Here is an 11,933-nt window from a genome sequence, read left to right as displayed (position 1 = left end):
GGTTGGCCAGGAGGGGTCCGCTGGCTGCGCTGCCGCCGACTCGGGCATTGCCACTGCCGCCGGAGGAGCCGTTGCCACCGCCGCCGTAGCAGCCGTCGCCGCCGGAGGAACCGTCACCGCCGCCGCCGCCGGAGAAACCGCCGCCGTCGCCGCCGGAGGAGCCGTCGCCGCCGGAGGAACCATCACCGCCGTCGCCGGAGAAACCGCCCCCGTCGCCGCCGGGGGAACCGCCGCCGCCGCCGGAGGAGTCGTCGCCGGAGGAGCCGTCGCCGCCGCCGCCGGAGCCGTCGCCACCGCCGCCGGAGGAGCCGATGCCGCCGGAGGAGCCGCCGCCGCCGCCGGGGGAACAGCCGCCGCTGGAGGAGTCGCCGCTGCCGGAGGAGCTGCCGCCGCCGCCGCCGCAGGGGGAACCGCCTGGGGCTGGGGCTTTCTGCCCCCCCACCAACCCCTGCCTCGCGTGGCGGCCCCCGCGTATGTCCTTGTGCAGCCCCTGGCCAGGTGGCCCAACGACCCGCAGATGTGGCAGGCCCGGGGCTCAGGGCAGTCCTTCGCCTCGTGCCCGGCAGCCTGGCAGTGCCTGCACCTCCCGGGCCCGCACGCTCCCTCCACGTGGCCGTGGGTCCTGCACCTTCGGCAGAACGCCGGCTGCCTGGCGTAGGTAAGGTACCCCCTGTCTGCCCCAATGTTGAAAAAGGCTGGGGGGTGCGCCCACCCCTCGACGCCTGCGGGGTCCTCCCGCAGCAGCACCTGGTACTGCCGCTTGCCGGTCCAGAACCCGTTCGCGTCGTGCAGGCGCCGAGGGGCCGTGAGCAGCTCTGCGTACCCCCCCAGGAAGCCCGCCACTGCCTGGTCGGTCACGTAAGGGTTGTATAGGTGAATACTCACCATGCGAAAGTTCGGCCTGTCGAGGCTCACCGTCTCGAAGGCCGAGAGTGGCCTCTCCCCCGCCAGGCGCCGGCTCTCCTCCAGCGCCTTCGCGCACACCTCCTCCTTGAAGAAGGTGACGTCGAAACTCCTCTCTGGGCTATGCCACTGCAGGCACAGCACTTCGGCAATTTTTACCTTCAGCGCACCCAGTAACACCACCCTCCCAAACAACTCTCTTGTCATCGCGCCCTCTTCATCCTCCTTGCATCTGAAGCGCAACGTCGCTCTCAGTCCGGCCCTTGGGACCGACTTGGTGTTGTCGGCCTGCTCCATGCTACGACGGATGAAGCAGGCCTCACTCGCTCCTCTTCTTGCGCCGCGCGGGTTAAGATCTTCGAAACTGATCTTAGCCAAAAGGCCGAGAAGCGATACCCCCTCATTGTTTGGCTCCAACGTCGGGCTCTTGCTCAAGTTCTCTCCACTTGGGGTGGAAGTTTGCTCGTTTGTACAACAACGGCTCCCAGTTGGCACCTCCACCATCTCTTGCTTCCTAAACTTCTGGGAAGTCACTACGTTTACAGGAATATTATTTCCCAGCATTTGGGAAAGGGAGGTCAAAAATCTGAGCATCCTTGTTGGGAATTGAACGCCGACCTCCTGTGTGTCAGGCAGGGATACTGGCAAATATATACGAACAAGGGGCCCACATCAGCAAATTCACTGAGGAGGGGTGAAAATACTTTTTGCAGCAAGGTAAAAGGAACTGCAGACAGTTGGTTCCAAAATGGACAATCTCACCTGACAAAACAAAAGTTCTGATATATGATGTAGCCTGATCTAAAACTGAATGCCTGTTGTGAGCTGACTCTTTCCAACTTTTGCATTCATCATAATTATGTTTACAAAGGCAGATGGGTGCACCATTCCCAGCAGCACTGCAATACCAGGTCGATGCGTGGAGCGAATGGAGCAAGCTCCTATTTCGCCTCCTGTTCCTAAAAATCCATTTAATATGTAGTCCCCATATAGAGGACGTATCAGATATTAAACTGATAAGAACAGATTTTTTTGATTTTAAATGTTTTTATTCGACAACCATTAACAGTACATTTGTAACACACCTCACATCCCTTCACCGTGGCCCCCTATGTACATACTTCACCACGTAAGCGTCCCTACACCCCTTGTGTGCCCCTATATCACCCCCAAACCTCCCTTCCACCTCTCCAGGGCGCCGGCCTGTTGGTGGCCAGGTGGGGACCCAGGCTGGCCACCTGCTCCTTCCTCTCTCTCACCCCCTGCGCCCCATACAACCCAAAGACCCGCAGCTTGAACCCTCCGCAGCAAATGTCTGCCCCCAAAACCCTCCCTTGCCCCACCATGCAGGGGGCCACATCGGCCCTTCGTGCCCATCCCAGGACACGGGGGAAAAACTAAACCCCGGGGGGTAGACTGCACCCCCCCTCCCTCCCACCTCTACCCCCTCCATGTGGAACAGCCCCCCCCCGTCCCCTGGCCCGCCCTCCGTTGGAGAGGCCCCCCCTCTCACCTCCCTCTGCCTCTTGGAGACCTCCCCGCCCACCTGGTTCTCGTCCCTCCTCTTCCTCTGCCCCCCCACCGTGGGGGTTGGCCAGGAGGGGTCCGCTGGCTGCGCTGCCGCCGACTCGGGCATTGCCACTGCCGCCGGAGGAGCCGTTGCCACCGCCGCCGTAGGAGCCGTCGCCGCTGGAGGAACCGTCACCGCCGCCGCCGCCGGAGAAACCGCCGCCGTCGCCGCCGGAGGAGCCGTCGCCGCCGGAGGAACCATCACCGCCGTCGCCGGAGAAACCGCCGCCGTCGCCGCCGGGGGAACCGCCGCCGCCGCCGGAGGAGTCGTCGCCGGAGGAGCCGTCGCCGCCGCCGCCGCCGCCGGAGGAGCCGATGCCGCCGGAGGAGCCGCCGCCGCCGCCGGGGGAACAGCCGCCGCTGGAGGAGTCGCCGCTGCCGGAGGAGCTGCCGCCGCCGCCGCCGCAGGGGGAACCGCCGCCGCCGCACCCGGAGGGACCGCCGCTGCCCGCGTGGTCTCCCCGGCACGACCCGCTGCAGCCGCGGCTGCCGCTACGTTAGTCCCGTGGTGCCGGGGCCCGTCCCCCGCCATGGCCTGGGGCTGGGGCTTTCTGCCCCCCCACCAACCCTTGCCTCGCGTGGCGGCCCCCGCGTATGTCCTTGTGCAGCCCCTGGCCAGGTGGCCCAACGACCCGCAGATGTGGCAGGCCCGGGGCTCAGGGCAGTCCTTCGCCTCGTGCCCGGCAGCCTGGCAGTGCCTGCACCTCCCGGGCCCGCACGCTCCCTCCACGTGGCCGTGGGTCCTGCACCTTCGGCAGAACGCCGGCTGCCTGGCGTAGGTAAGGTACCCCCTGTCTGCCCCGATGTTGAAAAAGGCTGGGGGGTGCGCCCACCCCTCGACGCCTGCGGGGTCCTCCCGCAGCAGCACCTGGTACTGCCGCTTGCCGGTCCAGAACCCGTTCGCGTCGTGCAGGCGCCGAGGGGCCGTGAGCAGCTCTGCGTACCCCCCCAGGAAGCCCGCCACTGCCTGGTCGGTCACGTAAGGGTTGTATAGGTGAATACTCACCGTGCGAAAGTTCGGCCTGTCGAGGCTCACCGTCTCGAAGGCCGAGAGTGGCCTCTCCCCCGCCAGGCGCCGGCTCTCCTCCAGCGCCTTCGCGCACACCTCCTCCTTGAAGAAGGTGACGTCGAAACTCCTCTCTGGGCTATGCCACTGCAGGCACAGCACTTCGGCAATTTTTACCTTCAGCGCACCCAGTAACACCACCCTCCCAAACAACTCTCTTGTCATCGCGCCCTCTTCATCCTCCTTGCATCTGAAGCGCAACGTCGCTCTCAGTCCGGCCCTTGGGACCGACTTGGTGTTGTCGGCCTGCTCCATGCTACGACGGATGAAGCAGGCCTCACTCGCTCCTCTTCTTGCGCCGCGCGGGTTAAGATCTTCGAAACTGATCTTAGCCAAAAGGCCGAGAAGCGATACCCTGTCTGGTTTGGCTCCAAAGTCGGGCTCTTGCTCAAGTTCTCTCCACTTGGGGTGGAAGTTTGCTCGTTTGTACAACAACGGCTCCCAGTTGGCACCTCCACCATCTCTTGCTTCCTAAACTTCTGGGAAGTCATTACGTTTACAGGAATATTATTTCCCAGCATTTGGGAAAGGGAGGTCAAAAATCTGAGCATCCTTGTTGGGAATTGAACGCCGACCTCCTGTGTGTCAGGCAGGGATACTAGCAAATATATACGAACAAGGGGCCCACATCAGCAAATTCACTGAGGAGGGGTGAAAATACTTTTTGCAGCAAGGTAAAAGGAACTGCACACAGTTGGTTCCAAAATGGACAATCTCACCTGACAAAACAAAAGTTCTGATATATGATGTAGCCTGATCTAAAACTGAATGCCTGTAGTGAGCTGACTCTTTCCAACTTTTGCATTCATCATAATTATGTTTACAAAGGCAGATGGGTGCACCATTCCCAGCAGCACTGCAACACCAGGTCGATGCGTGGAGCAAATGGAGCAAGCTCCTATTTCGCCTCCTGTTCCTAAAAATCCATTTAATATGTAGTCCCCATATAGAGGACGTATCAGATATTAAACTGATAAGAACAGATACTACACTTGATCTTAGCCAAAAGGCCGAGAAGCGATACCCTGTCTGGTTTGGCTCCAAAGTCGGGCTCTTGCTCAAGTTCTCTCCACTTGGGGTGGAAGTTTGCTCGTTTGTACAACAACGGCTCCCAGTTGGCACCTCCACCATCTCTTGCTTCCTAAACTTCTGGGAAGTCATTACGTTTACAGGAATATTATTTCCCAGCATTTGGGAAAGGGAGGTCAAAAATCTGAGCATCCTTGTTGGGAATTGAACGCCGACCTCCTGTGTGTCAGGCAGGGATACTAGCAAATATATACGAACAAGGGGCCCACATCAGCAAATTCACTGAGGAGGGGTGAAAATACTTTTTGCAGCAAGGTAAAAGGAAGTGCACACAGTTGGTTCCAAAATGGACAATCTCACCTGACAAAACAAAAGTTCTGATATATGATGTAGCCTGATCTAAAACTGAATGCCTGTAGTGAGCTGACTCTTTCCAACTTTTGCATTCATCATAATTATGTTTACAAAGGCAGATGGGTGCACCATTCCCAGCAGCACTGCAACACCAGGTCGATGCGTGGAGCAAATGGAGCAAGCTCCTATTTCGCCTCCTGTTCCTAAAAATCCATTTAATATGTAGTCCCCATATAGAGGACGTATCAGATATTAAACTGATAAGAACAGATACTACACTTGATCTTAGCCAAAAGGCCGAGAAGCGATACCCCCTCATTGTTTGGCTCCAACGTCGGGCTCTTGCTCAAGTTCTCTCCACTTGGGGTGGAAGTTTGCTCGTTTGTACAACAACGGCTCCCAGTTGGCACCTCCACCATCTCTTGCTTCCTAAACTTCTGGGAAGTCACTACGTTTACAGGAATATTATTTCCCAGCATTTGGGAAAGGGAGGTCAAAAATCTGAGCATCCTTGTTGGGAATTGAACGCCGACCTCCTGTGTGTCAGGCAGGGATACTGGCAAATATATACGAACAAGGGGCCCACATCAGCAAATTCACTGAGGAGGGGTGAAAATACTTTTTGCAGCAAGGTAAAAGGAACTGCGGACAGTTGGTTCCAAAATGGACAATCTCACCTGACAAAACAAAAGTTCTGATATATGATGTAGCCTGATCTAAAACTGAATGCCTGTTGTGAGCTGACTCTTTCCAACTTTTGCATTCATCATAATTATGTTTACAAAGGCAGATGGGTGCACCATTCCCAGCAGCACTGCAATACCAGGTCGATGCGTGGAGCGAATGGAGCAAGCTCCTATTTCGCCTCCTGTTCCTAAAAATCCATTTAATATGTAGTCCCCATATAGAGGACGTATCAGATATTAAACTGATAAGAACAGATTTTTTTGATTTTAAATGTTTTTATTCGACAACCATTAACAGTACATTTGTAACACACCTCACATCCCTTCACCGTGGCCCCCTATGTACATACTTCACCACGTAAGCGTCCCTACACCCCTTGTGTGCCCCTATATCACCCCCAAACCTCCCTTCCACCTCTCCAGGGCGCCGGCCTGTTGGTGGCCAGGTGGGGACCCAGGCTGGCCACCTGCTCCTTCCTCTCTCTCACCCCCTGCGCCCCATACAACCCAAAGACCCGCAGCTTGAACCCTCCGCAGCAAATGTCTGCCCCCAAAACCCTCCCTTGCCCCACCATGCAGGGGGCCACATCGGCCCTTCGTGCCCATCCCAGGACACGGGGGAAAAACTAAACCCCGGGGGGTAGACTGCACCCCCCCTCCCTCCCACCTCTACCCCCTCCATGTGGAACAGCCCCCCCCCGTCCCCTGGCCCGCCCTCCGTTGGAGAGGCCCCCCCTCTCACCTCCCTCTGCCTCTTGGAGACCTCCCCGCCCACCTGGTTCTCGTCCCTCCTCTTCCTCTGCCCCCCCACCGTGGGGGTTGGCCAGGAGGGGTCCGCTGGCTGCGCTGCCGCCGACTCGGGCATTGCCACTGCCGCCGGAGGAGCCGTTGCCACCGCCGCCGTAGGAGCCGTCGCCGCTGGAGGAACCGTCACCGCCGCCGCCGCCGGAGGAGCCGTCGCCGCCGGAGGAACCATCACCGCCGTCGCCGGAGAAACCGCCGCCGTCGCCGCCGGGGGAACCGCCGCCGCCGCCGGAGGAGTCGTCGCCGGAGGAGCCGTCGCCGCCGCCGCCGCCGCCGGAGGAGCCGATGCCGCCGGAGGAGCCGCCGCCGCCGCCGGGGGAACAGCCGCCGCTGGAGGAGTCGCCGCTGCCGGAGGAGCTGCCGCCGCCGCCGCCGCAGGGGGAACCGCCGCCGCCGCACCCGGAGGGACCGCCGCTGCCCGCGTGGTCTCCCCGGCACGACCCGCTGCAGCCGCGGCTGCCGCTACGTTAGTCCCGTGGTGCCGGGGCCCGTCCCCCGCCATGGCCTGGGGCTGGGGCTTTCTGCCCCCCCACCAACCCTTGCCTCGCGTGGCGGCCCCCGCGTATGTCCTTGTGCAGCCCCTGGCCAGGTGGCCCAACGACCCGCAGATGTGGCAGGCCCGGGGCTCAGGGCAGTCCTTCGCCTCGTGCCCGGCAGCCTGGCAGTGCCTGCACCTCCCGGGCCCGCACGCTCCCTCCACGTGGCCGTGGGTCCTGCACCTTCGGCAGAACGCCGGCTGCCTGGCGTAGGTAAGGTACCCCCTGTCTGCCCCGATGTTGAAAAAGGCTGGGGGGTGCGCCCACCCCTCGACGCCTGCGGGGTCCTCCCGCAGCAGCACCTGGTACTGCCGCTTGCCGGTCCAGAACCCGTTCGCGTCGTGCAGGCGCCGAGGGGCCGTGAGCAGCTCTGCGTACCCCCCCAGGAAGCCCGCCACTGCCTGGTCGGTCACGTAAGGGTTGTATAGGTGAATACTCACCGTGCGAAAGTTCGGCCTGTCGAGGCTCACCGTCTCGAAGGCCGAGAGTGGCCTCTCCCCCGCCAGGCGCCGGCTCTCCTCCAGCGCCTTCGCGCACACCTCCTCCTTGAAGAAGGTGACGTCGAAACTCCTCTCTGGGCTATGCCACTGCAGGCACAGCACTTCGGCAATTTTTACCTTCAGCGCACCCAGTAACACCACCCTCCCAAACAACTCTCTTGTCATCGCGCCCTCTTCATCCTCCTTGCATCTGAAGCGCAACGTCGCTCTCAGTCCGGCCCTTGGGACCGACTTGGTGTTGTCGGCCTGCTCCATGCTACGACGGATGAAGCAGGCCTCACTCGCTCCTCTTCTTGCGCCGCGCGGGTTAAGATCTTCGAAACTGATCTTAGCCAAAAGGCCGAGAAGCGATACCCTGTCTGGTTTGGCTCCAAAGTCGGGCTCTTGCTCAAGTTCTCTCCACTTGGGGTGGAAGTTTGCTCGTTTGTACAACAACGGCTCCCAGTTGGCACCTCCACCATCTCTTGCTTCCTAAACTTCTGGGAAGTCATTACGTTTACAGGAATATTATTTCCCAGCATTTGGGAAAGGGAGGTCAAAAATCTGAGCATCCTTGTTGGGAATTGAACGCCGACCTCCTGTGTGTCAGGCAGGGATACTAGCAAATATATACGAACAAGGGGCCCACATCAGCAAATTCACTGAGGAGGGGTGAAAATACTTTTTGCAGCAAGGTAAAAGGAACTGCACACAGTTGGTTCCAAAATGGACAATCTCACCTGACAAAACAAAAGTTCTGATATATGATGTAGCCTGATCTAAAACTGAATGCCTGTAGTGAGCTGACTCTTTCCAACTTTGGCATTCATCATAATTATGTTTACAAAGGCAGATGGGTGCACCATTCCCAGCAGCACTGCAACACCAGGTCGATGCGTGGAGCAAATGGAGCAAGCTCCTATTTCGCCTCCTGTTCCTAAAAATCCATTTAATATGTAGTCCCCATATAGAGGACGTATCAGATATTAAACTGATAAGAACAGATACTACACTTGATCTTAGCCAAAAGGCCGAGAAGCGATACCCCCTCATTGTTTGGCTCCAACGTCGGGCTCTTGCTCAAGTTCTCTCCACTTGGGGTGGAAGTTTGCTCGTTTGTACAACAACGGCTCCCAGTTGGCACCTCCACCATCTCTTGCTTCCTAAACTTCTGGGAAGTCACTACGTTTACAGGAATATTATTTCCCAGCATTTGGGAAAGGGAGGTCAAAAATCTGAGTATCCTTGTTGGGAATTGAACGCCGGCCTCCTGCGTGTCAGGCAGGGATACCGGCAAATATATACGAACAAGGGGCCCACATCAGCAAATTCACTGAGGAGGGGTGAAAATACTTTTTGCAGCAAGGTAAAAGGAACTGCAGACAGTTGGTTCCAAAATGGACAATCTCACCTGACAAAACAAAAGTTCTGATATATGATGTAGCCTGATCTAAAACTGAATGCCTGTTGTGAGCTGACTCTTTCCAACTTTTGCATTCATCATAATTATGTTTACAAAGGCAGATGGGTGCACCATTCCCAGCAGCACTGCAATACCAGGTCGATGCGTGGAGCGAATGGAGCAAGCTCCTATTTCGCCTCCTGTTCCTAAAAATCCATTTAATATGTAGTCCCCATATAGAGGACGTATCAGATATTAAACTGATAAGAACAGATACTACACTTGATCTTAGCCAAAAGGCCGAGAAGCGATACCCTGTCTGGTTTGGCTCCAAAGTCGGGCTCTTGCTCAAGTTCTCTCCACTTGGGGTGGAAGTTTGCTCGTTTGTACAACAACGGCTCCCAGTTGGCACCTCCACCATCTCTTGCTTCCTAAACTTCTGGGAAGTCATTACGTTTACAGGAATATTATTTCCCAGCATTTGGGAAAGGGAGGTCAAAAATCTGAGCATCCTTGTTGGGAATTGAACGCCGACCTCCTGTGTGTCAGGCAGGGATACTAGCAAATATATACGAACAAGGGGCCCACATCAGCAAATTCACTGAGGAGGGGTGAAAATACTTTTTGCAGCAAGGTAAAAGGAACTGCACACAGTTGGTTCCAAAATGGACAATCTCACCTGACAAAACAAAAGTTCTGATATATGATGTAGCCTGATCTAAAACTGAATGCCTGTAGTGAGCTGACTCTTTCCAACTTTGGCATTCATCATAATTATGTTTACAAAGGCAGATGGGTGCACCATTCCCAGCAGCACTGCAACACCAGGTCGATGCGTGGAGCAAATGGAGCAAGCTCCTATTTCGCCTCCTGTTCCTAAAAATCCATTTAATATGTAGTCCCCATATAGAGGACGTATCAGATATTAAACTGATAAGAACAGATACTACACTTGATCTTAGCCAAAAGGCCGAGAAGCGATACCCCCTCATTGTTTGGCTCCAACGTCGGGCTCTTGCTCAAGTTCTCTCCACTTGGGGTGGAAGTTTGCTCGTTTGTACAACAACGGCTCCCAGTTGGCACCTCCACCATCTCTTGCTTCCTAAACTTCTGGGAAGTCACTACGTTTACAGGAATATTATTTCCCAGCATTTGGGAAAGGGAGGTCAAAAATCTGAGTATCCTTGTTGGGAATTGAACGCCGGCCTCCTGCGTGTCAGGCAGGGATACCGGCAAATATATACGAACAAGGGGCCCACATCAGCAAATTCACTGAGGAGGGGTGAAAATACTTTTTGCAGCAAGGTAAAAGGAACTGCAGACAGTTGGTTCCAAAATGGACAATCTCACCTGACAAAACAAAAGTTCTGATATATGATGTAGCCTGATCTAAAACTGAATGCCTGTAGTGAGCTGACTCTTTCCAACTTTTGCATTCATCATTATTATGTTTACAAAGGCAGATGGGTGCACCATTCCCAGCAGCACTGCAATACCAGGTCGATGCGTGGAGCAAATGGAGCAAGCTCCTATTTCGCCTCCTGTTCCTAAAAATCCATTTAATATGTAGTCCCCATATAGAGGACGTATCAGATATTAAACTGATAAGAACAGATTTTTTTTTTTTGATTTTGAATGGTTTTATTTGACAACAATTAACAGCCCATTTGCAGCACACCTCACATCACTTCACCGTGGCCCCCTATTTACATACTTCACCACATAAGCGTCCCTACACCCCATGTGTGCCCCTATATCACCCCCAAACCTCCCTTCCACCTCTCCAGGGCGGCATGTTGCCCCCACCTCGCTACGTCCCTCCTGATCCTTCCCCTCAGGTCCTCCTCCACTCTCCCCACAACCCCCCTCACTCCCCAGTCCCTTCCACGGTCTATCAGGTCCAGCTTGGCTGCCCACAGGTTCTTCTTCAGGAGGCTTATGAGGAGCCAGAGCAGGAAACGCTCGCTCCTGGTGCCCGCCCCGCCTATCCCCCTCTCCACCTTCTCCCAGGTCAGGACGAAACGCTCCTTCGCCCTCACGAGCAGGCCTCCCGCCATCGCACACACCACCCCGGCGAAAGGACACTCCCACATGACGTGACGGATGGTCTCCTCCCCAGAGCACGTGGCTCGGGGGCACCCAGGGGATCTCGCCAAGCCGTGCCGGTGCATGGTGGCGCGCACCGGCAGAGCCTTGTGGAGGCAGGACCAATTAAGGTCCTTGAGCCCGTTGTCCAGGCCAGGGGGCTGTACCGCCAACCAGACCGACGTGGGGATCCCCACCACAGCCGGCGCTGCCACCCCCCGCCTTGTCTCGGCATAGAGCCTCCTCTGGTCCAGCCCCAGGTCCCCGTCCAGTGCCTCGGGGTGGGCCCGGAGCCACTTTGCCGCGTGGCCAAAGTGCCACGGTAACTGCTCCGCCCGGGGACCCAAGTTTCTCAAGGCCCCCATGACCCTCCTTGCTTGATATGAGAAGAAGAGTCGGAGAAAGTGTCCTGATGGGTGAACCACCGGTGAGGACAGCTCCCTCAACAGAAAGGAAACAAAAAAACAATCCAGTTTTAGTGGGAGGTGGGGCACGTCCCTTCCCCCCTCCCCGATCGGAGCCACCATGCGGGCCCTCGCCACGTACTCATATCGGTCCCCCCACATGAAACCAAAGATCAGTCGCGTGAGGGGCCTCCGCATGCTTGCCGGCATCGGGAAGATGTACGACAAGTACAGGAGGGGCGGCAACACGTCGGCCTTCAAGACCAGGACCTTCCCCGTGAGGGTCAGTCTCCTGGCTTTCCAGAGGGTGACTTTTTTCTGGACTGTTGTAATACGCCTGGTCCAATTGGCCGCGGCGCTGTGGGCTGCCTCAAAGTCTACCCCGAGTATCCTCAGGGGTCCTTCGCAGAGCGACAGCCCCCCTGGTACGTCCGTCCTATCTTTCCACCGCCCAAAGAACTTGACCGAGGACTTTGCGGGATTTAACTCCGCGCCCGACACTCTGCCAAACTCCTGGAAGATCTCCAGGGAACGGAGCAGGCAAGCATCACTGTCCAGCAGCAGGGTGGTATCATCTGCGTACTGCGACAGCTTGACCCTAAGGCCCCCGCTGCCT

This window comes from Zeus faber, assembly GCF_960531495.2.
Source record: "Zeus faber genome assembly, chromosome: 1".
In the NCBI taxonomy this organism is placed as follows: domain Eukaryota; kingdom Metazoa; phylum Chordata; class Actinopteri; order Zeiformes; family Zeidae; genus Zeus; species Zeus faber.
The sequence above is the reverse complement of the archived record's forward strand: the minus strand, read 5'-3'. Positions refer to the sequence as shown.